We start from the raw sequence: 26365 nt of genomic DNA, 5'->3' as shown, positions 1-26365 counted from the left end.
CTTGCACAACTTCTCCCCAAATTCTTTGTAAAATTCTCTATATCTCCTAACTGAGGATCTTTAGATTGAAGTAGATGAGAAACTCCATGAGTCCTTTCTTCACAGGAGTAGAGGTCCTGGGCAGTGAGGCTAAACTAGGAGAAGGTGAGATATTAGATGCTCCTCACTCTTCCTATCTCTAATGCAGGCATGTCCAAAGTCCGTCCGGAGGGCCATTTGCGGCCCGCGTTCCGAACTTTTACGGCCCCCCAGGTATCCAGCTTGCTATTATCTGCCTGTGTTATAAAACATATAGCATGTAGCATGTAAAATGGTCGGCCCTCGCACATGTTCACTTCATCAAATTTGGCACTCTTCGAAAAAAGTTTGGACATGCCTGCTCTAATGGCTCGTTTACAAAGAGAGATTTATCTGACAGATTTTTTACGTGAAAGCCAGGAACAGACTATAAACAGGTCATAAAGAAAAAACTGAGATTTCTCCTCTTTTCTAATCCACTCCTGGCTTTGGCTTCAAAAATCTGTCAAATAAATCTGTCAGTGCAAATGCAATATAACTGAACAGGCCATGATAATTGCCAGACAATAAAGTGCATAAGAGTTTAAGTATAAATCATGGTAGCAATGCAGAATTAAAGGGGTTATCCAGCATTAGAAAAACATGGCCACTTTCTTCCAGAGACAACACTTCCCTTGTCTCTAGTTTAGGCGCGATTCACAACTAAACTCCATTTACTTCAATAGAACTGAATTGCAAAATCTGCATGCAAACTGGAAAAAAGAGTAGTGCTGTCTCTGGAAGAAAGTGGCCATGTTTTTCTAATGCTGGATAACCCCTTTAATTTAACACAAGAGCATAAATGGTACGAACCAATGCAATATCTGCCAAACCTATTGTTGTTCAGACGTTATATAAATGTTAGATTAAGTCTGCAAGAGTTACATGTCCCAAAACTAGCCCCCCACCTAGCCAGAATCCTGCTCCACACTGATAAGGGGCAACACCTCGAAACAGCTGTATGTAAATGGATACTTGGCCTTGGTTTTTCCCTTGTCATTACATTGACTCATAGAGCCACTTAATATGGTGGTTTTGGTGGTTTCCCTACGGGAGCTCTCCCTTGGCTGGGTCCTTCCCGGAGGGATATCTGGCTAGTCCTGTGTTTCGAGACTCTTCCATGAGGCTCCACGGGCTCTTCTTTTGTATATTCATGTTTCCCAGGGGACAATGCACCTAGGATTTCACTGCATTGAGCGCTGTCGCTAGCAGCCAGCGGTGTTATCATTTGGCTGGTCTCCCTGAGATCAGCGATCTGTTTCTCACATGTCCCAAAACTGCCACCTTCTGAAAAGTGTTACTGCAGCTAATCGAAGTGAATGGGGTCAAGTTGTGGCAACCCTACAATTAAAGATTTAATTGAATAGGACTAATGGTCCTTTTACACACAGCGATTATTGCTCGAATTTTCACAATAAAGATCGCATTTGAGTGATAATCGTAAACACAGCGAACGATCAAGCGTTGAGCGAGAAATCTTTCACTTTGATCTTTCAACATTTTCTCAAATCATCGTTGGTCGTTTGCTGAAAATTCGCAGATCGATTCATGTAAATAGTCTTTCACCGATTAACCCTATGTGTGAGATGGCTTAAGCGATGATAAAACGATTGCAATAACGATTTTTTTAAACGATTTATCTAAACTCTGATCATTATTAACATAAAATTGTTGCCTCAAAATAGTTAAACAACCAACTGGGCAAATTATCGCTCAGTGTAAAAGGACCATAAGCTGTGTCCATTGCCAAAATATAATCCAATGCAAAAGAGTCAAAAACATAGCAGTAGAGAGCGCAACTCAAGCAAGCTTAGGCCCATCCCAACCCAATTGTGAAGTAGGTGGGTAATTACAGAAGTTGGATGCAGCCGTAGGAAGTCCTGTAGAATATGGATTATGGGGGAGATTTATCAAACTGGTGTAAAGTAAAACTGGCTCAGTTGCCCCTAGCAACCAATCAGATTCCACCTTTCATTCCTCACAGACTCTTTGGAAAATGACAGGCAGAATCTGATTGGTTGCTAGGGGCAACTGAGCCAGTTTCACTTTACACCATGTTTGATAAATCTCCCCCTTTAAAGTCTATGGCCTATGGCTGGATCCAGGTTTTTTGGGCACCCTTAGGACTAATCAAATGCCGCATGATTGGGTTGGGATGGACCTGAGCATGCTTGAGTTGCGCTTACCTTTACATAACAGACACCCACGGCTAGCCTCAGAAATAGAGGTTTGCTGATTTACAAACGCCATGTATAAAGCTTTGCCCTGTACCTGAGGCAATGAAATAAAGCAGAGAAAAGTATAGTAAAAAGCAAATTATACAGGTAACCAGAAAGAGCTATCCAGCTGGAACCTGCTTTGATTTTTCTGCTTGTTATGTTCACGGTCTATGGAGCAGTCAGGGAATTGTCAGTATGTAATGAAATCCTGTTCACAATAGAGATCAATGATTCCTTCTCTTCTGGCAGCCATTCATGCAGGGACCACAACTCGAGCGCCCGCTTATAAAGCTGGTAGACTGATAGACTTAGGCTGCATTCTCATGCGCAGTGGTTAGCTGGTGACAAAGCAGCAAATTGCCACATTTTCCTAACATGTTTCACCTGTATAAATAGTACCGCCATTAAAAACCGTGCTCTGTGTGTCGGCCTCTCAACATTTATCAAAGGGCTGTTTTGGATCCATTGCCAAGTGATTAATGTACAGAGTCACACAAAGGTAGCTACAGCATAGAAACAGCAACAAGAAGCAGCACTACAAAAAGTCTCCAGGAAAACCTGAGCTTGAATTTATTGGTCATATGTTAAAGGGATTTCCCGTCTCAATCAGTGATTGGCTGAGCTGGCTGTCACTGTCGAGACAAGTCTGTCTCGGAAGTGGTGGTGGGATCATTCAGCGGGGGACCAGAAGACATTGCAGGAGCGTGGTGAGGATCCCCTTTGAGGCAACGTTTCGACTCCTGATTGTGGACTTCTTTACGAAACACCAACAGGCTTCCTTATGAATGGCTATGCCATATCAGAAAAACCAAAGTTGCACGTTCAGCTAGGAACAGGGCTTCACGTCATTGAGGTGGTCCCTGATTGACAGATCTCTCCCTATTCGTGTAGAGATCTGTCAGTCAGGACGAGAAGATCATCCCTTTGACTCAGAGCCCTGTTCCAGGCTGATGATGCAAGTATGATTACTCTGACATTGCACAGCCATTCAGAGCTGTGATAAGGGAGCCCATCATTGTTTCATGCTGCCCGTCATTAAGGCAGCATGAAACTGGTGACGGGTTCCCTTTAAAAGAGAAGACCAGCAAAAAGAAAAAGCTGTGCAATAAACACATTAGGGCACATTAAATCTATTAACAAACCTACTGACCAGGAGCGCATTAAAGGGGTAGTGCGGCACTAAGAAATTATTCACAAAATAACACACATTACAAAGTTATACAACTTTGTAATGTATGTTATGTACTGTATGTGAATGGCCCCCTTCCCCGTGTTACCCAATGCCTGCCTGTGGACCCGGAAGTGCATTTCTTCTGACAGTGATGTAATCTTCGGGAGGCCGGCCGACCCACTCCTGCCGACCCCCCTCTGCCGCGTCATAACTGTGCTCAGCCGTGATTTGCTGAGCACAGTTATGCACAGTTATCATTGTCAGAAGAAATGCGGACGGGGGTTGACACGAATCAGGTATGTATAATGCACTACACTTCCGGGTCCACGTGCGGGTGTCGGGGAACACAGGGAAGGGGGCCATTCACATACATAACATGCATTACAAAGTTGTATAACTTTGTAATGTGTGTTATTTTGTGAATACTTTCTTAGTGCTGCACTACCCCTTTAACAGTGCTCCTATAACATCTGAGACTCAGTAAGAGGATCAATGGTGCACTGTTTAGTGAAAGAAGGCTGTGTCACAACATAGTTTAAAGTGTTAAAGGGAATCTGTCACTAGGTGTCAGGACACACAAAGCTGCAAAACCTTATATAAAGTTTTTTTTTATACTGTTCACATTTCATCCTTATCGTTCTCATTTTGTCTGAAATTCACCGATTTTAAAATCTCACTTGCTTGTATTAAATCTCAAAATATCCATTGACCCCGGCTCTATAACCCGCTCCTCGGCTCCGCTTCACTATAACCCGTCCTCATTATTTCTAAAAAAAATAACACAAAAGCTTCCAGACACCAGGCTAAGGCTTTGGTTATGACACATTTCTCAAGGTCATCGTGACTTTGCATTAGTTCAGCCGACCATCGCTATACTATATCAATAGGTTTGCTGCCGGCTACAGTCACATAACCACATGACAGAGAAGTCATTAAATCACTGTGATAAAATAACAATGAAATGTGCTTCACCAGCATAAAATCTATAGGCAAACTCATTTATTCATTCTGAAAGTGAACAGTCATGCCAGAACATTCTCTTTTTTATTTTTCCTACAGAGGGCTCTAAATTACTGTCATTATTGAGCTGGGTATATAAAAGTCTCAAAAAAATCCTTAGGGTACCTTCACACCTACCAGATCCACTGCGGATCTCACTTCTGCGGATTCGAAGCGAGAACCGCTGCGGATCCGGTATCAATTCACCTTTATGATAGCACATATTCGCAGCGGGATTTACATCCCGCTGTGAATATGTGCTTTAACTCCCTGGTGCCCGCAGCCCCGCTGTCACATCCCCGGCGCATCCCCCCATCCCGGCCACATCCCCCCATCAGCCCACCGCTGCCCGCATCCCGCCGCCGAGAGCATACAGTACCTGCTCGGCGGCGCGGCTGCAGTGAGGCTGCCGGCTCCGGTCCCGCTCAGCTGATCTGAGCGGGACCGAAGCCGGTAGCCTCACTGCAGCCACGCCGCCGAGCAGGTAATGTAAGCTCGCGGCGGCGGGCTGGAGATGGGCTGATGGGGGGATGTGGCCGGGATGGGGTGGGATGTGCCGCCGCCGGGGATGTGACAGCGGGGCTGCGGGCACCAGGGAGTTAAAGCACATATTCACAGCAGGATGTTAATCCCGCTGCGAATATGTGCTATCATAGGGGTGAATTGATACCGGATCCGCAGCAGTTCTCGCTTCGAATCCGCAAAAGTGAGATCCGCTGTGGATCCGGTAGGTGTGAAGGCACCCTTAGTTATAAAATGTGGGTGTGTAGGAGTCACTAGAGGGAGCTCACTGTATACTCCTCGATAACAGAACAGTATGCAGTAGGCTCTTAACTCCCCCAAGTGGTGGCTGTAGGCTGCAAATATTAGTCTATCATCATACTGTTAAAGGGGAACTCTAGGTAGAGGTTAAAAAAGTGAAACTTCTGCAGAAGCAGATAGCATTACTTACCTGTCTATCCCAGTTTTAAAACTACCAAAAATCCATTTGTTTAGGGGTTTTGTTCTGTATTGTGTTTCTGTCCTTCCTGGTTGAGCAGTTCCCAGAATGCAATGCTTTCCCTCAGCTGATCATCACAGTCCCCCCATTTAGGGGATTGGGGGATCCAGCCCCGCCTCCTGTGAGATCACACCCTGCCCCCTGTCTGCATCATCAGCCTGTCCTCAGCAAACACACACAAAGTGAGACAGAGGCATGGAAGATTTGTCTCCTAAGGTGGGAGAGCAGAAGGTGCAGGAGACTATGTGGATTGGCAAAGAGGCCATTTTTTTCACTTCCTGGTTTTCTAACAGCTACCAGTGTGGCAGAACTGCACAGATACGGTAATATATTGTATAGACACATCTATATAACTTTTAATGTACTTTTAATAGAAAAAAAGTTTTTCTTATCCGGAGTTCCCCTTTAAGGGTTTTTTACACAGCCAGAAGTCACTAGATTCCCCATCCCTGGTTTATTTTTGGTGAGTATGGGCTACAATGAAGAACAACATACTTGTGCTAGAATCATGTAATACTAACAACTATAAAACTTTTCAAGGATTAGTCTGAGGCTCTTCTTTTATTCTACCTTCTAGGAACCTCACGTTCATAGAACAAGAACGTGACTGTACAAACTGGAAAGAAATTATATTTATACTTGTAGGAATATAAGAGCACATACATGCATCACCCTCCATGTTTGAAGTAGCAAAAACAAAGAGCAGAAAAAAGAATCTGTCTTACGCACAATAAGAAAGCTGTAATTTTAGATAAACGTTGGAAAATATTTATCGGTGGTGGCGGCAAAGGCGAGTCTAAGAGCCAGACAATAACTTACATTTATCTTCCCCGAGCAGGTGTTAAATAAATGCAGATATCTATCGGTAGTATGCAGTGTTCCTATTTCTGTAAAGGGAAATCACTGCAGCCTTAAAGGAGAACATCAAAAATTTTTATGAGGATGCTTTTAGTATATGTGAAATAAAAAAGTTTTTTGTTTTCATTAGGTGGTCTATGTTTGCAGCAACTCTACTTTTATGTGGTCATGGTAACATGGCCTATCTGGCTCTGGATTTGTTCAGCTTTGTCCTAGCACAGGTCTAAATCACTATCAGAGCACACCTATACCCGAATCAGAGTCACCATCCAGGTCAGTCAGAAGAATAAGGTGTAAATGTTTCTCCGAAAATAAGACCTAGCTTCATTTTGCAGGTCTTTGGGACTAGGTATGAAAAATAAGCCCATGCACAGAAAACAGAAGATAGCACAGCCTGGTTCTCCACTTTTTGGATACCAGACACTAAGCATGAGCCAGTCACTAAGTGGTGCTCTGTCTTTAGAAGCCACAGGAATATACAGTGTGTAAAGAGAAAATGCAGGCGGCACTCACCAGGTGTAAACAGATAATCCAGCTTAATTCAGACAATAGAGGTAGCAGGGGAGAGGAGATGGGTGACTGCAGTTTGGCGGCTAGTGACGCTATGACGAGAGTTCGTCAAAGCAGCGCTAGCTGCAAAACTGCACAGGAGGTATACATTATGGGGTAGTAACTACAAAGGTGGAAAGAGGTATACAGTATGGGGGGCCTAACTGTTGAAGGGGGTTGTATACAGTATAGGGAAAGAACTACAGAGGGGGAGGTAGGTATACAGTATGGGGAACTAACTACAGGGGAACTTACAGTATAGGAGCCTAACAACAGTGGGAAATACAGAATGGTGAGTAACTACCGTATAGAGTGGGGCCACAGTGTAGGGGCATAGCGTGTTTCTCTAAAAATAAGCCCTAGACCTTTTTCTTCTAGATAAATTAATACAAGATCTTGTCTTATTTTTGGAGAAACACGACTGCATAAAAAAACTTGGGTCATGAGTATGCGGTTGTTTCCTTAACTCAAAAAAATGATTAAGTCATACAGCAGGATGAGCTGAGCAGACTAATCCATAGATTGTTGGGAGAAGTTCCAGATAACTTTTCATTTATTTATGTGAATCTCTGTAAAATTTGGGCTAAATAGTGAAGTGGTTGGTTCTATTCTCTTTATTTGCAAATTTATACACAGATAGCTGTCAATCACTATCTAGGACCGCCCACTTGACTACTTTGCCCAGAATAGGCAGAGATCTATATAAATTAAGGGCATGTTATTCTGAAAATTTTCCCAAATAACTCTATTAGTCCACTCAGCTTCTCCTGCTCTATAACATAAGGCCTACAGATTGGACTGCATTTCCACCTCTACAGGTTTCCATAAAACAAAGCTGCACCATGCATCAACAATCAGTCCATTTAAAGTCCCCATCACCGAGAACAGGAGTAATGGAACCTTCCGGATCCCTCTTTTGAGCAAATCATACATTTATACATAGAAACATACATAGGAACACTGAAATCAACTGTACAGCTATATCCCCCCTATAGATACCATAGTCCACATTATACAGTATGAACAGCTGATTTCCCTATGAAATAAAATAAGTTGTTTTCTTCTATCAGTTCTTCTATGGTTCTGTCAGATCCATGTAGATAGTGAAGTTATGAAATGTCTTTATTTTCCTGTGTGAATAATACATTCACTAAGTGATCCGAATGAAGTCATCACATTGTTGACATAGTCATGTTGAGAGTGAACGCTGACAAGATAAAATAAATCACATCTTGATAGCTTCTCCCGAGGAGCTGGAAATACAACATTACAGGGGAACAAGGGAGAACACCATCCACTCCCATAGGATAATACTGAGATGGGGTGTAGAGACTTGGGAGGAATCACATACAGGACTTTAAACTTGGGACCGCAACATTGCAAGCAACAATACTAACCACCGAGCCACCATGCTATGCTGACAATAACCGACTGGTAAGGATCTAACCCCTGGAACACTCAATCATACGTAAAGGGATTGTAGAGCTTCCAACTAGGGATGGCCCGAACCTACTTCGGTTCGGGTTCGTACGAACCCGAACTCTCGGCAATGATTCCCGCTGTCTGCCCGCTCCATGGAGAGGGTGGATACAGCAGGAGGACTGCCTGGAAAACTGGGATACAGCCATAGCCATAGACAGCGGGAATCTGATGCCGAGCTTTCGGGTTCATACGAACCCGAACCGAAGCAGGTTCGGACCATCCTTACTTCCAACCTTTTGTTTAAATAGTCCGGTGTTGCAATTTCCAACAAAGAAATAGACATCTGTGCGGAGATCAGACATCAACCCCCACAAGACATTTGTAGTACATCCATCTAATATATCATCATTATTTACTGTGGAAAAAACTTTTTAACCACAATACGGAATTTCTAACTGTAGTCAGACATTTTGGAATTATGAGTCTTGTAGCCTGAAAGTTACCCACTTGCATCAAGATAAACGTTCCTCCTTTATTCTTTCTCCATGTCTAACCTCCTTGTGCAAATTACTTGCATAGTCAGCTTTCTGCTTCTAGCTAGGTTAGTACAAAGTCGGGGACCCCCACCCATCCCAAGAATGAGCAACTCGGCTGACTCGGCTTCTCTCCATGGTTGGCTTTCCCCATCAGTAGCCATAAGGCCCTGTGCACTGATATACAGTCTCCAAGCAGAAAGCTCTGCCATGTACATAAGGCCCTGGAGTTACCATGCTTACATAAAATAGTGTAACGATGTGACAATACATTTTTAAGAGACAAGTGGTAATACCCTTTAAAAAGACTCTGTCAGTAGGATTATGCATAATCTATTGACATAGAAGCTGAACAGAATGATGTATCACTTACATTGTTCTGTGCAAGTGATTCTGAAATATCCTCCTGTATAACATGGACAATAAGTAGTCCTCTCCATTATGTGCTTGAGCCCAGTAGTCCTGGATATTCATGAGAAGCAGAAAGCTCCGCCCACCAGCTGCTGATTGGCAGTTATCTATTAATGCTGTGTATAGGCAGTCAACTGTTAATCAGCAGCTGGAGGGCGGGGGAGGGGTGTGGCAAGGATCCTATTCTCCTGCATATTAGGAGAACGACTGAACAAAATTATGTACTGTAAGTTATACACCAATCTGTTGAGCATTTCTGTCAATAGTTTATGCTGTCTTCCTAAACCTAGTGACAGCTTCCCTTTAAATGTATGCATTTTTTTGAAACGCGGTTAAACTGCTATTCTGTTTCTCCTCATCCAAAATGTACAAATAGTAAAAAAGCACGAATATACCCATCGAATCTAAGAAAACAAGGGAGAAGGAAAATGTTAGGAGGCGAAAGGATCACTTGCACTATTATTAAGCCAACTGTTGAAAAACGACATTCATTTCCAACCAAGGTGAATGTCCTAACAAAAGGATTAAAGTGAATTATACTTTCATGGCTAGATGGTTAAGATCCGGTATTCCATTACCATGGGAAAATCATCCCATCCTCTAAGATATAGATCAATTTCTCCATTATTAGTTCAGTTCTTTTGGTGTCGCTAATATTCATGGGGGCATTTGCTTTCTGCCACTAGATCTGGGGGCAGCTTGACAAATGTAAAGGCCACAACATTATGAAAGAACTCTAATAAATAATTACAATGGAGGACTCTGCTCAACTTGGAACGGTCAGGTTAGAGGTATAGAGACCTCCTATGAGCCTGTATGCCGCTCTGATCAGTTCTCTAAGTAGAACAAAGCTGAATATGTCCAAATAAGCACTCCGCCCAACTTAGTCATTCTGGAAGTTCCTTTTTAACATTTGGTGGGGGTCTTATCATATGCACCCCTGCCAATAAAGACCCTGACATATCACTATTGCATGAAGAAAATGTAGAGGTCAAATGAAGAAATGATGGGCAGGGTGCAAACATAACAAACAATACTCACCTGTCCTCATCTAATGCAGCCAAAGTACCGCTGCCACTGTCTCCCACTGGTCTCCTCTATATCACAACAGCACAAGAACCGCCCACACAGCTAATCAGTACTTGCCATGTCCTGTCTCAGTCACTGATTGGCTGAGTGTGTAGTTCCTGTGGGACAATGACGTCACAGGAACCAAAACATACAAGAACCCAATGGAAGGCGGGGAGCAGTGGTCCTCCACCTGTTGCAGAACTACAATTTAGGTTTGCAACAGAAGGAGGGCTGCAGGTTTGACAACTGTACTTTAGGGCATCCAGACAGAGGCCATTTTGGCTTTTTTTCCTCCATGCGTATAAGTACCCCCCCTTAGTGAACACCCTCTTCAGAGGAATGGATCATGAAGGCAATTGAACTTGGTGTTTTCTTTAAAATGTCCCTTAAAATTTTGAAGTGCCAGAGACATGTCACAGGTTTTGTTCGGTCAGGATCTTAGCTTTCAGACTCCTTCCGATCACTGGATATAGTCAGGAAAATCGATCAGCTGAGGGCTTCACTCTCTCTAGCTCATTGCCTTTTCTGAGACGTAGATGGCAGCAAGAAGTAGTGTTAAGCCGTTTGCTTCGCACAGCTGTATCGGTGGAAGCCTGAACCCCAAGATTCCGAACAAACAAAACATTTGTAGGTCAAAAGTTTTTACAATGAGAGGGCATAATTTAAGTAATGTAAAAAAAAAATTAGGAGCATGCAGAATATCCAGCCAATCTGGTAAAACCTATGACCAGGTTTTTTTCGTTTATCTATTTCTGGGGTTATCCCAGAAAATAAAAAAAATAACTAAAAAATAATACCCAATATAAGATACCACAATTCTAAGGGACCATTCACACATTCCGTGCAACGTTGGTAATTACAGACGATGTTTTATGGAATGGACTTCAGAACTCAACAACATCATCATTCATGATGCAAGGGCTTCAAAAACCTTTAAATCTTTGCGCTACTGTACTGACACTGTGCCTTTCTTTGTTAGGAATCCATTGCGGTCTGGCCCTTGACTAGTTACCACAGCTCACTGCTGCGGTGTTCCTCCATAAAGCTCTCTATAAATTGGTCCCTTATACACATTTCCAGAGATCTCACTCATAAATAGCGCTATGGGATCTCATTTCCCTTCATTACCTTTTCCACTGTCCCCACCAAATTATTCTTATTCAGTACATAATAATCTTCCTCATATTCTATATTTCTCCATGGACTTTCAGGCTATGTTCACATACCGTAAAATGCAATTCTAATTCTGAGGTAAAAATATGTCCATATTTTCATTATAATAATGTGCTCTGTTAAAGTCAATGGGAAATTGAACGGTAGTGCACTGTGATTGGTAACTTAGACAATGAGCCGTCAACAACAGGAGAGAAAGAGCATCGTATCAGGGGAAGGAGGCACGTCTGCTGAATGAAGGTATTTGCAAAAATATTAACTTGACAAGGCCTAAAAGTATTAGATTGGAATACCCCTTTAAGAGTTCCTTTATTGTGTCTATAGAAGGTAGATAGCTTGTGGTAAAAAAAAAACTATAGGCTGACATCTACTAGTCACAAATTCCCCATAAACATACATTCTATTGTAGTAAATCAGAAAGAGATGAGTAGACGTCAAGCACCAATACAATCACATTTACTTCAGATCAAATAGTTGAAATCCATCTAAAATCACTGTGTGGCAGCCCTACTTACATGAGATATACTTAGATTCGCGGCCCCATGTCTGTGCACGGTGCCTGTCTGTTACCAGCACCAGCCCGGCCTGAAGCACTGAAGCCCAAATCGGTCTGATGCGTCAGATTATCGCTCCATGTGATAGGTTCCTATGACTCCTTGGTAGGGTGAGACACTGACTTGAAGGGACATCTCTTTGCCTAAGGGCCCTATTACATGGGTTGATTATCGTGTAAAAAATCGTTATTTCATTTGAATTTAAATTAAATTGCAATTGTTTATCGTTCATAGGGGAAAACAAAAAATATCTTTGTCTGATAGGATCCTAAGTGGTGTGAGAGCTATTTTGCAGAATTCCTAGTGGAGCAAGAATGGCCTGTAGGTCTACACACATCTTTATGAATGGACTCTCTTTATGAAGAGCTAGTATCTCTTCAGGGGAAAAGCCCTGGAAGGTCCAGTCTATGTCTATGAAAAGCCTATGGGGGGGATTTATCAAACATGGGGTAAAGTGAAACTGGCTCAGTTGCCCCTAGCAACCAATCAGATTCCACCTTTCGTTCCTCACAGACTCTTTGGAAAATGAGAGGTGGAATCTGATTGGTTGCTAGGGGCAACTGGGCCAGTTTCACTTTACACTATGTTTGATAAATCTCCCCGTATGAATCTATAACATATAATAAAGGGACATGGACTGGACTTACCCTTGTTTTTAGCCTCATTTACATATTAAGGGTAGCTTCACACGTACCAGATCCGCAGCGGATTTCACGCTGCGAGTTTGCAGCGAAATCTGCTGTATATCCTGTAGTGTGAAGCTGAATGGGTCTTATACACCAAGCGGATGGGAGCCTGCCCCTTTAACCCCCCAGCCGCCGGCCACAGCCCCGAGCGTGTGTGTGAGGCTTCCCAACAGCCAATCAGTGCACGGCAGCACTGATTGGCTGATGGGTCAAGGGGTTAAAGGGGCCGGGTCCCATAGAGGCAGTGGATATAGGCTGCAAAGTCGCAGCGTGAAATCCGCTGCGGATCCGGTACGTGTGAAGCTACCCTAACAAAGGGACCTATATTTTGGCACTGGAAAGGACTATAAAGATTAAAAAATGTATTTTCAGAATCATGACTAGTGATGAGCGAACATGTTCGTAAATGTTCGTATGTTCGTTACAAACATGATGGTAATTGTGTGTCTTCGTCGATGACGATAATGATAATTTTTGAACATATTCGAACTTGCGAACGTACGCAACTGCGTAATTTAGGCTTTGCACCTGATAATCTGTGCGCATGTGCGTAACTCTAGACCGAAATGTACGCAATCTGTAAACAACTGCATACGCAAATGTTTATGAAATTACGTATACAACTGCGTTATTTTACGCTTTGCATCTGATAATCTGTAGGCATGCGCGAAGACCAAAAAGTGCGTTCATTATTTGTTTGCAAATGTTCGGCGAACATGAAACGATCATGATCATTTGTTCATGTTCAGGATCCGAAATGAACATCGGGATATTCGCTCAGCACTAATCGTGATCAGTAGCCCTATTAACCATGACCTTACTTACACCCTTGGTTTTCATCTGACCGGTCAGCTTTCAATGTATTCTGGTACTGTAGCTTTAAGTAAAACACTGCAGCGTTCGCAAGCCTTTTCTGTGGGGAGGAAATGGTAATGAAATATCGTACTTCTTCCTAATTTATGTCTCACTTTTCACCGACAACACAACCTCAACTACAAGCCTGTTGGGTTACAGCTTCCCCCACAGAAGGACTGTCACCGAAACATAGATAGCAATTAGCAGACTGCAGGAAGACGGAGTTCACACTTACACAGAATGCCAATGTGTGACACCCTGGTAACAGAACTTATAAAGCCCTACCAAATCCCTACATTACCAAGGCAGACACCTGCATAAAAAGTATTTACCAGCCAATTCTCTTGGCAAAAAATAACACCTCATTTTCCTAGACTTGATACATGGTGTGTGCCCCCTTGGGTACTTCTACCATAGCCTGAGAGCCTGTGGAATACACAATAGCAGCATACACTGGAGTGATCGGTTGGGGTCTCGGTGTTTAGACCCCCACAGTCTCGAAATCAAAAGAATCGAGTTGCAGCAGAGCCAAGAAAATCCAATGTCCTTTTAAGACCTGTCAACTTTATTGGGATGTTTTATGCTATGTTTACACGGAGCGATAATTCGCCCAGTCGATCGTTTAATGATTTTGAAGCAACGATTTTGTTTTTATAACGATCAGAGTTTAGACGAATAAATCGTTTGAAAATTCGTAAGAAAAATCGTTATTGCGATTGTTTTTAAGATCGCTCAAGCCCATCTTTTACATAGGGTAAATCGGTGAAAGACTGTTTACACGAAGCGATCTGCGAATTTGAAATGTTGAAAGATCAAAATGAATGATTTCTCGCTCGTCGCCTGATCGTTTGCTGTGTTTACACGGTACAATCATCGTTCAAATGCGATCATTTATGCGAAAATTCAAACGATAATCGTTCCGTGTAAACGCAGCATTAGAGGCCGCACGATCTGCCGCGGTGACTGGTGAATTTTACAAGGTACGGCATCAGAGGTAACTTACAGGCACTGCATCTGACTCCTATGCCCCACTGCTACAAGGTGATAGGGAGGGATTGTACTGCTTCATCTACCTGACAGAATCCCTTTAACCTAAGCCATCAAGTAGATGCCTCAAAGTACTTTTCCTGCATTGTTTTCCCTTAATGACAAGTAAGAAACATTACAAAATTATACAGTATAAGGGTACGTTCACACTTACCGGATCCGCAGCAGATTTCATTTAAATAACTGAACACAGCATCAAATCTACACCATCAAACCTGCTGCAGATCCTGTAGGTGTGAACGCACCCTAAGGCCATATTCATACAATGTACAATGCAGGAAGTGGTCTATTCTGCCACCTCTGTCCGTGACAGGAACTGCCTAAAGCAGTAAAGGTTTTCTAGAAATCTTTTTAACTTTCTGATACCAGTTGATTTCAAAGATTTTTATTTATTTATTTATTTTGCTGGAATAAACCTTTAAAAATGTATGCTTGGCTGAGATGAATAGGCATGCTAAGGTAAAGGTGGAAATAGTCATGGGTCAACAGATATCCAATGTTTAACATGCTGACAAAGATCATTCAACTCACATACTGTCAACATGTTACTATATCTAAAACCAGGACATATAAATCCTGCTGCCGGGAACGTCTCCAAGTTCAGAACTCTGCAAGTATCCAGCACGGACTTGCTGTCAGAATATACCAAACATGTGATCCTTTTCAGCCAATGGGCTTCATCTGTGGTCATGTCAAGGGCCCTATTACACGGGACGATAATCGTTATATCGTTCGAATTTAAAGGATAATCGCTCTGTGTAATTGCAGGCAACGATCGAAAAATCGTTTGTATGTCGTTGTTCGTTGATTTAGAGCTGATCCTAAAATTATCGTTAATCGTTCGCTATAATTTCACATTCGTTCGCCCAAGTTCCGCATTTGTTCACTAATCGTTCAGTGTAATTGCACATTGTTCATTGTTTTGCTGGAATCAGAAGGAATAAACAATTATAGTAACGATTGCAGGAACGATCGTAACTAACGATTATCGTTCTGTGTGATATGGTGAACGATTTCAGGTTGCGATGTTAGTCGTTAATCGTTAGGATACTATTACACCAAGCAATTTTCCGACGACTAACGATTAACGATAAACGATCTTAAACGACCGCTAAGGCAAACAACCCGAAATCGTTCGCCCAAGTACACGAAACGATGATCGTTAGTTATGATCGTTCTTGCGGTCGTTTAGTCATCACTATTGCGTACGTTTCAGCTGTGAATTTTTATTCCACCGAACGATGTGCGAACGATGAGCGAACGATCAAATGATAAAAATAGGTCCGGATCCTATTAAACGATCAACGATTTCTCGTTGGTCGTTTAATCGTTGCTGCTATTACACGAAATGATTATAGTTCAAATCCGAACGATTTAACGATTTTTCGAACGATAATCGTTCCGTGTAATACCACCCTTAGTCTTTAATAGGACCCACATATAAATCCTGGTGCCGGGAACGTCTCCAAGTATCCAACACGAACTTGCTGTCAGAATATACCATACATGTGATGCTTTTCAGCCAATCAGCTTCATCTTTAGTCATGTCAAATCTCTGACCAAATATCTGCGCTTATAAAAGTCTTGGCCGATTGTCAGTAAATCCAATAGTGATGGCGTCACGATGACTGGTGACCAGAAAAAAACACGATCGATCAATGTTGTGAGCGATGGAATAGATTTCAGAAACAATCAGGAACATAGTTAGTGGTATATCCACTTATACTGTAACCGTCCTATGGAAGAGACACAGGAAAGAGATTGGTTTTCCATGTGATGACCTGTGGTTAGCTGGGACAATATATCTTATGAGCAGCCGAACCATGGCAGCCATTTGTGGTAACAACTATATGAAAGCCTGATAGTTCTCAGTGATTGACCGGCTCACATGATGGAACATGAGGTGGAATATGACTTCATTCTCGGGACCCAAACTACTGATAACGGGGAACAATAGAGTGCATTAAACTACAAAGGCTTGTATTGGTCGCAAGTATTGGTAAAGTTGCTGGCGGGAACTAGAAGAGGTGAGTATGGCAAATGTATTTTTATAGAACACCAAGCCCTAGAGGATGATTTTGTTTTGCCCAGACAACACCCTAAGGATATAGACACAGGATTGCCTAAGCGGAGTATATAGTCATTAGCTATACAGCAGCCAGATATACAGGGTCCCATAGCATCCAAAGCTGGAGTATTACCATCCAGAAAGCTGCGGAGCTAAGCTTGCTTCATAGAGGGTGAGGACTGACTGCTATCAGCAGCTGGGCCCTCACCGCCAATGACTGGCCACAGCGATCTCCCCTGTAGCCTGTCATTAACCCCTTAAACACAGCAATCCTTTACCACACGGTATACAGCGTAAACAAAAAAAAGAGGGGAAAAGCGCCAGGAATGCAGTTTTTTTTTTGTTACATTATATTTAAAAAATAAATAAATAAAAAAGTGATCAAAACGTGCGATCTACACAAAAACAGTACTGATAAAAAGTAGAGATTATGGTGCAAAAATGACATCCTATACAGCTATGTAGGTGAAAAAAATAAAACTATTTTGAGGGCGCTTTCAGACTACGAAATCCGCGTGAAGAAGTTCCCGCGGATTCCGACACTCGCCCCCGCCGCGTGCTCCCGCTCTAATCTCCACCCGTCCCATAGACTCCATTCTAAAGTCAGGTGGATTCCGGCGCCATCCACCAAATGATCTGACATGCGCTAAAGCTCTTAGAAAACTGAAAATTGGCACCTGGTCATTTAGGCCATTTTGGGCTGGAGGGTTATGAAGGGGTTAAAGGTCAAGTGAATTAAAGGGGTACTCCAGCAGGGGGCACTTTTTTGCTGGGACTGGGGAGAAGGTGGCCGAGGGAAAAGACATTGGCTCACCTCCCCGGTTCCAGCGGCGGGTCCCGCAACGTCTCAGGTCCGCTCAGCCAGTCAGTGACAGAGGCAGGATCCGTTTCAAGTCCGCTCAGATCCCGCCTCTGTCACTGACTGGCTGAGCGGACCTGAGACGTATCGTCACTTGTATTTATTGCAGAGAGTTTAACCCTCACACTGCCTCCCTATGAATCAGTTACCTGTGCAGACAATGTAAGGGTTAACCCTATCTCTATGCTGCAGTAAATGTCTGATGAGGAGAAACTGAAGGAGCAGAGAAGTGATAGATATTCCCAGCACAGGACCTATATGAGAATAGTGCCCCTTCTACATGGCCCATTATGCAGTCATATGCAGCCGGTCTGCAGCCATTTACCTACATTGTTATCGGCCGCACATCCCATGTATATATAGGGCAATGTGTCACTGATAACAGTAATGTATATGGCCGCCCAAAAGATTCAGCCGGCAAACAAGTGAGCATGTGCTTGCCTGTCAGCTGATCACTGGCAAGTTTATATCGCTATAGGGAAATGTGCGTTGTAAATGTGCGTTTTTCCCACATCCTGTAAATTACGGGCCCTATGGACAGGGAAGCCCTGTGATGGACCGTTTCCCTGCTCCGGGCATCATGGCGGGAGCAGGGAAACTGTTTGGATGACTGTTTGCCTGAGGACTGTAATGCCGAGGACTGTAATGCCTGAGGACTGTAATGCCAAGGACTGTAATGCCTGAGGACTGTAATGCCTGAGGACTGTAATGCCAAGGACTGTAATGCCTGAGGACTGTAATGCCGAGGACTGTAATGCCTGAGGACTGTAATGCCAAGGACTGTAATGCCTGAGGACTGTAATGCCTGAGGACTTTAATGCCAAGGACTGTAATGCCAAGGACTGTAATGCCAAGGACTGTAATGCCAAGGACTGTAATGCCAAGGACTGTAATGCCTGAGGACTGTAATGCCTGAGGACTGTAATGCCAAGGACTGTAATGCCTGAGGACTGTAATGCCTGAGGACTTTAATGCCAAGGACTGTAATGCCAAGGACTGTAATGCCTGAGGACTGTAATGCCTGAGGACTGTAATGCCAAGGACTGTAATGCCTGAGGACTTTAATGCCAAGGACTGTAATGCCAAGGACTGTAATGCCTGAGGACTGTAATGCCAAGGACTGTAATGCCAAGGACTGTAATGCCGAGGACTGTAATGCCTGAGGACTGTAATGCCAAGGACTGTAATGCCTAAGGGATTAAATGCCAAGGACTGTAATGCCTGAGGACTTTAATGCCTGAGGACTGTAATGCCTGAGGACTGTAATGCCAAGGACTGTAATGCCAAGGACTGTAATGCCTGAGGACTGTAATGCCAATGACTGTAATGCCAATGACTGTAATGCCGAGGACTGTAATGGCTGAGGACTGTAATGCCTGAGGACTGTAATGCCAAGGACTGTAATGCCTGAGGACTGTAATGCCTGAGGACTGTAATGCCAAGGACTGTAATGCCTGAGGACTTTAATGCCAAGGACTGTAATGCCAAGGACTGTAATGCCAATGACTGTAATGCCAATGACTGTAATGCCGAGGACTGTAATGGCTGAGGACTGTAATGCCTGAGGACTGTAATGCCAAGGACTGTAATGCCAAGGACTGTAATGCCTGAGGACTGTAATGCCTGAGGACTGTAATGCCAAGGACTGTAATGCCTGAGGACTGTAATGCCGAGGACTGTAATGCCGAGGACTGTAATGCCTGAGGACTGTAATGCCTGAGGACTGTAATGCCTGAGGACTGTAATGGCTGAGGACTGTAATGCCTGAGGACTGTAATGCCTGAGGACTGTAATGCCAAGGACTGTAATGCCTGAGGACTTTAATGCCAAGGACTGTAATGCCAAGGACTGTAATGCCTGAGGACTGTAATGCCAAGGACTGTAATGCCTGAGGACTGTAATGCCTGAGGACTGTAATGCCTGAGGACTGTAATGCCTGAGGACTGTAATGCCAAGGACTATAATGCCAATGACTGTAATGCCAATGACTGTAATGCCCAAGGACTGTAATGCCCGAGGACTGTAATGGCTGAGGACTGTAATGCCAAGGACTGTAATGGCTGAGGACTGTAATGCCAAGGACTGTAATGCCAAGGACTGTAATGCCAATGACTGTAATGCCTGAGGACTGTAATGCCAAGGACTGTAATGCCAAGGACTGTAATGCCTGAGGACTGTAATGCCTGAGGACTGTAATGCCAAGGACTATAATGCCAATGACTGTAATGCCAAGGACTGTAATGCCAAGGACTGTAATGCCAATGACTGTAATGCCAATGACTGTAATGCCGAGGACTGTAATGGCTGAGGACTGTAATGCCTGAGGACTGTAATGCCAAGGACTGTAATGCCAAGGACTGTAATGCCTGAGGACTGTAATGCCTGAGGACTTTAATGCCAAGGACTGTAATGCCAAGGACTGTAATGCCTGAGGACTGTAATGCCGAGGACTGTAATGCCGAGGACTGTAATGCCGAGGACTGTAATGCCTGAGGACTGTAATGCCTGAGGACTTTAATGCCAAGGACTGTAATGCCTGAGGACTGTAATGCCAAGGACTGTAATGCCAAGGACTGTAATGCCTGAGGACTGTAATGGCTGAGGACTGTAATGCCTGAGGACTGTAATGCCTGAGGACTGTAATGCCAAGGACTGTAATGCCTGAGGACTTTAATGCCAAGGACTGTAATGCCAAGGACTGTAATGCCTGAGGACTGTAATGCCAAGGACTGTAATGCCTGAGGACTGTAATGCCTGAGGACTGTAATGCCTGAGGACTGTAATGCCAAGGACTATAATGCCAATGACTGTAATGCCAATGACTGTAATGCCCGAGGACTGTAATGCCAATGACTGTAATGCCTGAGGACTGTAATGGCTGAGGACTGTAATGCCAAGGACTGTAATGGCTGAGGACTGTAATGGCTGAGGACTGTAATGCCAATGACTGTAATGCCAAGGACTGTAATGCCAAGGACTGTAATGCCCGAGGACTGTAATGCCTGAGGACTGTAATGCCTGAGGACTGTAATGCCAAGGACTGTAATGCCAAGGACTGTAATGCCTGAGGACTGTAATGGCTGAGGACTGTAATGCCTGAGGACTGTAATTGCTGAGGACTGTAATGCCAAGGACTGTAATGGCTGAGGACTGTAATGCCAAGGACTGTAATGGCTGAGGACTGTAATGCCAAGGACTGTAATGGCTGAGGACTGTAATGGCTGAGGACTGTAGTGCCTGAGGAAAACTGTTTGGACGACACATCCGCGCAGCTCTTTGTCTGTGTCATGCTCCATAAGGGATTCCCTGTACATTGCGACCCTAATTTAAGGGACGTGGGCATAAGCCCTTTGAAATACTCATTAATGATAATCACACATCTCTTATGGTGCGTTTACACAGAGACATTTAACTGACATATTTTTTAAGCCAAAGCCAGGAACAGACTATAAACAGGGAACAGGTCATAAAGGAAAGACTGAGATTTCTCTTCTTATAAAATCCATTCTGGCTTTGACTTCAATAATCTGTCAGATAAATAGCTCTGTGTACCAACACATGGGGGGGGGGGGCATTTTCTCCAGATTCGCCCTGTAGTCAAAACGGCCTAGAAACTGCCCTGCCCGCGTCAGACACCAGGAAGCAACAGGGAACCAGGGACCGGAGCGCCGCGATGTGGGACCCGCCGCTGGATCCGGGGAGGTGAGTGGACGTCTTTTCCCTCAGCCACCTCCTTACCGGTCCCAGCGAAAAAGTGCCCCCCCCCCTGCTGGAGTACCCCTTTAATGAAATAAGTGAAGTAGATTTTCCCTATATTTTTTCTACCTTTCTGTGGCTCACATCTGTCTTCAAAAAATGCATAAAAACAGCAATGTGTGAACGCAGCCGTAACATTTCTGGCATGGCAGCTGCTCAGGTAACTCAGTATACAAATGCTATGATCATATTGGATTTACTTGGGCAAACTCTGAAAGACCAACATCTCTGCGTCTTCTAATATGCTGAACGGGGTAGCGCACTCACTTGCAAGTCTCTGCTAAAATAAGAACTTCAAGGGTTTAGCTTGAAGGTGAGAAAAGCAAATATTTTGAGAAGTTTTCCTTGCAGCGAGTTCATGTCACACCGCTGCTTAAAATTTCTCATTTCCATTGCTCTAATATTCCACTCAGGTCATATGACTTCTGATCAGCCCCACACACATACATGCATTGTATAAGAGACTGTTTTCCTATGCTGAAGGATTTCCTCACCAGAACTCTATAGACCCCACAATATTCCGACACCTCGTCCAAACGGGCCGACACAAGTAGAAAATTTGGCAAATACATTCTCCTGCAAATTGTGATTTCATAACCTGTTGTGCAATGACAATCTGGGCTCTGCTACATCTGTTTTACAAGTGAGCTTAAAGGGGTACACCGGCGAAAATCGTTTAATTTAAATTAACTGTTGCCAGAAAGTGCCAGATATTTGTAATTTATGTCTATTAAAAAATCTCCAGTCTTACAGTACTTATCACCTGCTGTATGTCCAACAGGACAGTGTATTCTTTCCAGTCTGTTTTCTATTGAGATTTCAACGACTTTTGGCATCTCCGGTCTTGGACAGAGGTGGCAGCAGAGAGCACTGTGTCAGGCTGGAAAGAATACACCACTTCCTGCAGGACATACAGCAGCTGATAAGTACTGGAAGACTGGAGATTTTTAAACAGAAGTAAATTACAAATCTATATAACTTTCTGAGGACCATTGATTCGTTAGGCCCATAATTCTGTGCCAAGTCGTTTCTCTACAATTCTTTATATGCTTTAGGCTATGTTCACATAATGTCTTTCTATGCAAAATAACGTCCGTTGTTTTACAATGATGACTGTCAGTAATGTACATGAACACTATTTACGTCCGTTATTATCCAATAACGGCTGTTATTTTGCCTAAAACAGACGTTGTGTGAACACTGGGCTGACTTGTATTGGTCAGTGATTGGCATGAGCGGCCTGTCACTTCAAAGACGGGGCCAGAAGTATTAGAGGCAGAAGCTGGAAGCGGGAAACGCAGGACTGCAGAACACCGGGGGATCCCGGACACGCAAGTATCAACATTATTATTTTCTATGTGTAAGGAAGGACTGCACGGACATTGCTAACAATAAATATTAGGCTCAGTAAGCGAGTGCCGATCTAGCATATCACAGTGTAATACGGCCCTAACTGTACTCCAGGGACAGTTAAATAAAAGAAAACCTATATTTAAAGGGGTACTCTTTTTATTTTAAATCGACTCGTTTCAGAAAGTTATATAGATTTGTAATTTACGTCTATTTAAAAATCTCAAGTCTTCCAGTACTTATCAGCTGCTGTATGTCCTACAGAAAGTGGTGTATTCTTTCCAGTCTGACACAGTGCTCTCTGCTGCCACTTCTATCCAAGACAGGAACTGTCTGGAGCAGTAACAAATCCCCATAGAAAACCTCTCCTGCTCTGGACAGTTCCTGTCTTGCACAGAGGTGGCAGCAGAGAGCACTGTGTCAGACTGGAAAGAATACACCACTTTCTGAAGGACATACAGCAGCTGATATGTACTGGAAGACTTGACATTTTTAAACAGGAGTAAATTACAAATCTGTATAACCAGTTGATTTGAAAGAAAAAGATTTTCGCCGGAGTACCCCTTTAACCTGGTTCTTTGCTGTGCTGCACTTACTTGTGTCTGTGTCACACAAGGACCTTCAGCTGATCACTGGCTACTGGCTGGACATCTCTGTGGCCACTGATTAGCTGAGCAGCAGGTCCTTGTACAACACAAACACAAGGAAGAGCAGCACAGCAGGGGGTCGACCCTGAGACAGTGATGGCGGCAGGGGAGTGAGGTAGGTGCATATATTTTTTTCACTTTTTTTTTATTTAACTGCACAGTTAATTTTTTTTTTTTTAATTCTCGGGATTACCCCTTTAATTTGAACAAACTTTTGACAAGCCATGGAAAAAAATTATTAGATATTTCCCGACAGCTTTCCCTCCTTCACATCATTATTACACGTCATGTGATCTTTACGTCCTATGACTATAGTCTCTATAGAGCTTTAGGCTATTTCCCGAGTCTGACTAATGTGTCAGTAAAAATGACTAAATTATCTCCACCTAAAGCATTTCTTCAAGCTCCTTCATAAAAAATTTTTTTTTGCTAAAGTGGACAAAAAAGCAACAGCGCTCACGTTTTGGTTTTTTTTGGCTGGAGGCCATTATTTATAAGTGTGACAAGAAGCGCAAGAAGCTGAAATGTAAAAGTAAGTCGAAGTGAGAGGTAAATGTGCCAGATGTTAAACATACCGTCACGTAAGCCAGGGCGGGATTAGAGGACGTTATTCTGGTTATTGAGCTGTCGCAGCTCTGTCTGACAGCAGCAAACAACTAAACGGGCCCATTCAAAGAGCCATAAGAGGGCTTACTGTTACTGCCACGCAAGTTATATATACATATATATATCCCTACATTTTACTATATAAAAGAAAATAAACATTATGGGGGAGATTTATCAAACATGGTGTAAAGTGAAACTGGCTCAGTTGCCCCTAGCAACCAATCAGATTCTGCCTTTCATTTTCCAAAGAGTCTGTGGGGAATGAAAGGTGGAATCTGATTGGTTGCTAGGGGCAACTGAGCCAGTTTCACTTTACACCATGTTTGATAAATCCCCCCCTATGGCCGGGTTCACACTGAGCAAAACTAGCGGAATTCCGTTAGCCTCCCTCTCATAATGAGAGTCTATGGGAGGCGTGCGCTCCTGCTCTGTCCGCGCCTAAATGTGAAATTGAATGAAGAACACAGGATGTATATGTTCTCTTGTTTTTTTAAGGGTGAGCTGTAGTTTTTATTTATCTGATTTTTTTTTATCACCCCCTTTGGCTGGGATGAATAGAAGTACTAAGGTGGCAAGCCTAAGGGTTAATCGGAGGCTATGGCCTGTCAGCAGGAATCAGGGTTTAAAAATGAGCCGGTGACTATATAGGGCTTAGTGTCAGGTTTAATGGAGTATTCTACTCAAACATAACTTTCATTTATTGCTGCCTATGGTTAAACTAACAATTCTTTCCCTACTTATTATTATCTATTCAGTGTCCTTCTTCCAGTTCTGAGCTGCTGCTTTCTGCTGAAGATACAAAAATCTGTGTGCGAGCTTTTCTCCTCGTCTACCCCTCCCCTCTCCCTTCTGAGATGGCTGATGTAAATAAGGCCCTATCTGCAAGTTTGTAGCAACTTTGTAATGCTTGGAGGATGAAACACAGTGAACTCATGAACTTAACCTCAGATTAACCCTCCCAGCAATGCAAAGAAGCAACAAAGTTGCTGATTAAGCCAGTCAGGGACTTGTTTACATCAGCCGTCTCAAAAGGGAGGGGGAAGGAGAGGGAGACAGAGAAAAAAGCTTTTTGTGTCTTCAGCAGAAAGCAGCAGCTGAGAACTGGGGGAAGGAGACTTAATAGATAAGAACAAGTATGGAATGGGCAGCAACATATGAAAAATTTTGTTTGAGTGGAATATTCCTTTAATTTCCTAAATTTTTTATATTCATATTGTGTTCCAGCCCAAAAAGATCAGACTTTCCCTCAAGTGTTCTTAGGGCGCTGGTGTCAAATAGCACCCCCCTCCCCCAAGCTGCTGCAGAACTACAACTCCCATCATGCCTGGACTGCCAATAGCTACGCAAATGCATGGACTGTGGAATAAACAGTCATGAGCACTAGTCCATAGAAAACAATGAATCTGGTGCTATACACCAGGGATGGGGAACCTTCGGCCCTCCAGCTGTTGCAGAACTACAATCCCCATCATGCCTGGACGGCCAAAGCTTCAGCCCTCTGAAGGTTCCCTATCCCTTCTATACAGATAGTATGCTGACTGTATTTTAAGGTCATGTGGAAGGGGCCTAAGAGTTTGAATAAGTTAGTCAGGGATTGTCAGAGAACAAGCAGTATTAAATATTAAAGATTAAACAATACAGCTCCGAACTACACAGGCCATAACTTGGCCTCAAAATAGTACAACCTAATATAAAGTAAAACTGCTCCAAAAAAAAATGACCACCACTTTGAGAACACCAGAGACCAGATTTTGTGTCAGCGATATTCAGGCCCTCATACATTAGCCATAGTAGCCTTTTTCTTTAAGAAGACTGTCCCTTAAAGGGGTAGCGCGGCGCTAAGAAATTATTCACAGAATAACACACATTACAAAGTTATACAACTTTGTAATGTATGTTATGTCTGTGAATGGCCCCCTTCCCGTGTCCCACCACCCCCACCCGTGTACCAGGAAGTGTTGGTGCATTATACATTACCTGATCCGTGTCACGCATGTCCGCCATCTTGTGCCAAACGTCATCTTCGGACGGACGGCCAAATCGCTGCCGCCGCCCCCCCTCTGCCGCGTCATCAGCCGCTCAGCCGGGATTGGCTGAGCATAACTGTGCTCAGCCAATCGCGGCTGAGCACAGTTACGACGCGGCGGAGGGGGGGCGGCGGCAGCGATTCGGCCGTCTGTCCGAAGATGACGTTTGGCACAAGATGGCGGACATGCGCGACACGTATCAGGTAATGTATAATGCACCAACACTTCCGGGTACACGGGTGGGGGTGGTGGGACACGGGGAAGGGGGCAATTCACAGACTTAATGTGTGTTATTCTGTGAATAATTTCTTAGCGCCGCACTACCCCTTTAAAGTGGTACTCTGGCGGAAAAAAAAAGTTTCCAAATCAAGAAATCTATACAGATTTGTAATGGTGCGTTTACACGGAACAATTATTGTTCGAATTTTCACAATAACGATGGCATTT

At 43.5% G+C, this 26365-nt stretch overlaps 1 protein-coding gene across 3 annotated transcripts in view; it reads right to left on the bottom strand.

The window, feature by feature from the left end:
* The window catches only part of STK39 (serine/threonine kinase 39), a 259852-nt gene that overhangs the window by 228571 nt on the left and 4916 nt on the right, over positions 1-26365 (bottom strand). The window contains exon 1 of one of the 3 annotated variants that reach the window (XM_069985124.1): positions 11979-12047. The exons of the other annotated variants lie outside the window; for them this stretch is intronic. The gene's annotated coding sequence lies outside the window, so the exon portion shown is untranslated. Of the gene's footprint in view, positions 1-11978; positions 12048-26365 lie in introns of those variants that run through there. 3 annotated transcript variants of the gene reach the window in all.

This window comes from Dendropsophus ebraccatus, chromosome 9 (genome assembly GCF_027789765.1).
Source record: "Dendropsophus ebraccatus isolate aDenEbr1 chromosome 9, aDenEbr1.pat, whole genome shotgun sequence".
Classification (NCBI taxonomy): Eukaryota; Metazoa; Chordata; class Amphibia; order Anura; family Hylidae; genus Dendropsophus; species Dendropsophus ebraccatus.
Note: the sequence above shows the minus strand (reverse complement) of the source record. Positions and strands in the feature narration are given on the sequence as shown.